This window comes from Haliotis rufescens, unplaced genomic scaffold (genome assembly GCF_023055435.1).
Source record: "Haliotis rufescens isolate VD_foot unplaced genomic scaffold, xgHalRufe1.0.p SCAF_24, whole genome shotgun sequence".
Classification (NCBI taxonomy): domain Eukaryota; kingdom Metazoa; phylum Mollusca; class Gastropoda; order Lepetellida; family Haliotidae; genus Haliotis; species Haliotis rufescens.
The window spans coordinates 7,650,708-7,655,152 of NW_025963935.1; positions in this window are offsets into that span (position 1 = coordinate 7,650,708).

Below are 4,445 nucleotides of genomic sequence, written 5' to 3' on the forward strand. Positions count from 1 at the left end.
CACAATAACGTATGGTAATGATATGATCGGAATCTCACAAAACAGTTATCATGTATCAACGACATTGGTCTTTTACTGAAGCATTTTCGATATAGCGCATATATTCAGGAGGTTAATCAGTGGCCTTTGTTCACTATTTTATAAAAAAAAAACTAATTTGTGCAGAAATTAAGTAATTCTACCCGAATTAAGAAATTAATTGTTCGGGTGACTGTTGAATTAAGCAAAGACATTGTCAACAACTAATACATTATGAAAAAAAAAAATTAATGCAAAATTCTTTCTGATATTTCTGATATATATTAAAAGCGATAAGATAATGTCCTTAATCTTATATCTTCACTGAAAGAGGAGTTCACAAATATTCTCCAGTAGAACTAGAATATATAGTTTTTATTGGCCGAGTTTATTTATCTATTTGGCTATTTTGATTGTGCAGCTTACAATAGCAGCATGGTGGTTACAAGTGTGTTCAATCAATATTCCGGCAACACGTGCAATACAACTGTTCTGAGCTGAAATATTATCAGGTTTTTGTCAACGAAATACATTTCACATGCTATCGCACACAGTGAAGCGACTGTAAAATGAGTATTTCAGAGAATCCAGTATCATTTCCGAATAATATATCGTCTTGCAGGTGAACCCCCTGAGTGTTACAAAACAAGAGTCAACACCTTCTTGACTGCTCTCCAAAGCTTCTCCGATGCAGTACAGACTGTCAAGGCCGACGCTCCACAAGACTCTCCGGATCGTAGGTCTTTTACAATCACCAACAAGTATTTTCTTTATTGCAATATCATTATATATCCAGAAACGATAAATTCACTGACCTACTGCTGATGTGGCTTGAACCTTGCTCTACAGACATCTAAGATAAGGTGGCAGATTCAGCGGGTTTCAATCAGGCCATTAAACGCTACTTGAGAAATGTGTTATTATTCATCTAAACTAAGTCAACAATAACTGATTATTGTTATTACAAAGAGGCAGTTTTACACAGCGAAGGTTCTAGTGCAGAGAACTTGTGCAGCTATAAGTAAAAGGAGGACACGTGTTTTAAATTTGGATAGTTCATGTTCATGACGTAACAACCCTGACATCAGAAAGTACATAGAAATATGTAATCTTTAACTTGTAGTGTTTTGGTCTATCCTTTCTGGACGTTGTGCGTGGTGCGTGAGCTGATTGCCTTACATGACTAGAAAAGATACCACATACCCGGAATCTGTGTAACATAGTCAAGATGCATGTAGACATATCAGCAAATAAATACCAACTCATGAGATAATGTGGCTCACCCGGTTATGGTCTTACAGTCGTTACTTAAATCAAGTTTCAAAATGGTATGCCAGCGCAAACAAAACCATGTCTTGTTGACTTTAAGTTGCTGCTGTACTTGAAGGTACCGGTGCGGTGTTTGTGGCGTCGTGTGATGGAACTGATGTTGTCGTCGTGGATCCCAATGGCTTCATCCAAAATTGCATCACTACAACTGAAAATGTCGATGGATGGACATTGCCTGGCCCCCCCGACGCGATGTCCGACTATGCATCATCTTACTACGAAAACGCTGGTTTTGATTAGAGTCGTATGTAAAGCCATGCCATCCGGAATGGATACAACCTTAATAACAGCGCCTGGTACGTTTGTGAGCATTATGTATTTTTGTTCAAAATAACTTATCAATTTGTATGTTGAGAAAGTACCCCTGTTTGGACATGCAAAGCATCCCTTGTTCAAAATCACTTATGTTGCGAGTGGAGAGTTTGGGATGACAATCATTCAATGTCCCAGAAAAGGAACCGATGTGATTTTAGAATTGATGACTTTGTGGGAACTTTGTAGATACACATAAACAAAAACATACGAGAATGTATTGTCCTGTGATACAGCAGATGCTCACCACGGAGATGACGACTTAGGTAAAGAATTGCGGAGTTATGCCCCTTTTTGTCATGTTTTGACGTCATAGCGTAAAATTTGTTTTCACAACATAAAACAAGTACGTTTTCATGACGAATGTGTCACGTTTTACAAAATCGGACAATTGTAATATATCTGTCATGATGTTGTTCGGATATATGACAGTATTTTGTTCATTCACAGTTTACATAAAGCTGTCAAATAAACTGTACTTTTTCTATGTACGATCTAATAAGGCTACATATTTTAGAGGCTTTTTCGTTAGCAAAACAGAAACTTGGACAACATTTAACACTTTTTGCTTTTAAAACCAGTCTTTAATTGTCCATCATGGGGGTAAAAATTCAATAATATACAAGTCCGTTGTCAGACTTTGGTCCAGCGCGACCGCAATTCTCGGGCAGCGTTGATTTTTCGAAACTATATGCGTCTGAACATTAACTCGGCAACCAGGATTCCAGCAATAATTTAATTAATCACAAGCTTTTTGTCAGATATCTCGCGAGACCCGTGTTGTATGCAACTCGCCGCAGTGTGAAAGCCGACTTGTATACAATTTCAGTTCGTGCAACTAATTGCATACAACAAGTTGTATACAACTACCCCTTTAGGAGATTAAATAACTGTAATATCGTATTACATTATACACTTCTGTTTCTGAAAGTAATTGGAAAGACACTGCTTTGATCCTGCCATATTCTTATAACTACCCTATTACACTTTTACATGTGATCTATACAAGTAAGTGAGTGAGTGGGTGGGTGAGTAGGATTTAATGCCACTTTTAACAGTATTCCAGTTATATCACGGTGTGTCAGCTTAATTTGGGAGGAAAGCCCGAAGAGGTGCAGGTCTCAGATGTTTATAGGTGCGTACCGGATTCGAACCCACAATCATAGGTTTCTAGTGCCCAAGGGACGCAACTCTGCACAGCGAATCGCGGCGACTTAGATGACTGGGCCACCCGTGCCCCCTTCTATACAAGCAAACGGTCCATTGTTTGATACCTTTATTGAAACTTTTATTCTTTATCAGCCCAAGTCTTAATTTGTCATTGATTTGTTGTCAGGGACAGCACAAAGCATTACTGGCGTTGCCTTCAATCCTGCCAACGGAGGCTTCCTTTATCTAGCCCTTACCCAGACTTTTCGTCAGAATGGTATCTATTCCTTAAACAGAGCAGGCATCGCCACCACACTTGTCTTCTCATATGATGGCGATACTGGCAACATTTATATTTGTAATATTCCAGCTGTAAGAAGGCGGTCTGTAAGTAATCGAGTCTGGACCGGGCAATCCAGTGATTGACATCATGAGCAGCGATCCACGCAATTGAGATACGATGATATGCATCAACCACGTCAGAGAGTCTGACCGCTAGATCCCGTTAATCGCCATTAACGACAGGCATTGTCGCCACGATCATGATATCACATTGCACAGGTCATTAAAAGAAGACAGATCGGAGGTTTGTTTGTTTGTTGTTTAACACCGCACTCAGCAATATTCCAGCTTTATGACGGCGGTCTGTAATTAATCGAGTCTGGACCAGACAATCCAGTGATTGACATCATGAGCATCGATCCACGCAAATCGGATCGATGACGTGAGGAAGAGCTGACAGGTTTTTTTACATTTACATTTATGTTGTGAGAATAGTTTATGGCTCTGTGTTCTTATTGCGTATTTAATATTTAACACCCTTAAGTAATGCGAGTGGTAGAGAATGGGTCATGTTAACAACTGAACAATATCTGATACAATAGTGCTGCAGCTACGTGTACATGAGTGACGACCAGAAGATCATCAGAAGACCGCTCGGCAGCACAGGCGACTGGGAGCAAGTCTTGAAGTATTCACTGACTCCTCTGGAGTTCGTGGTTCTCGAAGATGGTAGGTGCAATACAATTAATCAAATTATAATTCTGGGTTGGCATGTGAATACATTTTTTCCTTTGCGTATGTCCACATGGAGACCATTTCGTGTGGACAACATGGGTGCCCGTGTTACAGGGATATGCAATTTTACATAGGTCTGTGAAATTACACGGACATGTAAATAATGCATGGTCACAGGAGTCAGAGCGACACGCCCGACAAGGAGGGTGGTGTAACCAGCATATTGCTGCTCAAACTTGACCCTAGTAACCAATACATGGTCACAGGAGACAGAGCGACACGCGCGACAAGGAGGGTGGTGTAACAACTCAACTAGGAATGTCAATATCAGGCGTGATCACCATGTACGATGATAAAGACGAGGCAGTAGCGGCACATTTGGCCGACTGATCTGGCGTTCACGGCTAGTTCTGGTCCTGTTGTAGGCGTCCACCCATCTCATCCCAGGTATGATCTGTGGGAGAGAGGTCTGGGGAAACAGCCGGTCATGGCCAGAGATCCTGGGGTGGAGGGGTAGGTAGGAACACATATAAAAAATCATATATATATAACTATGATATACTCTGTAGAGGCATCCATATAGATGCTGTACTCGCTACTGGCAAAAAGAAACAAACATG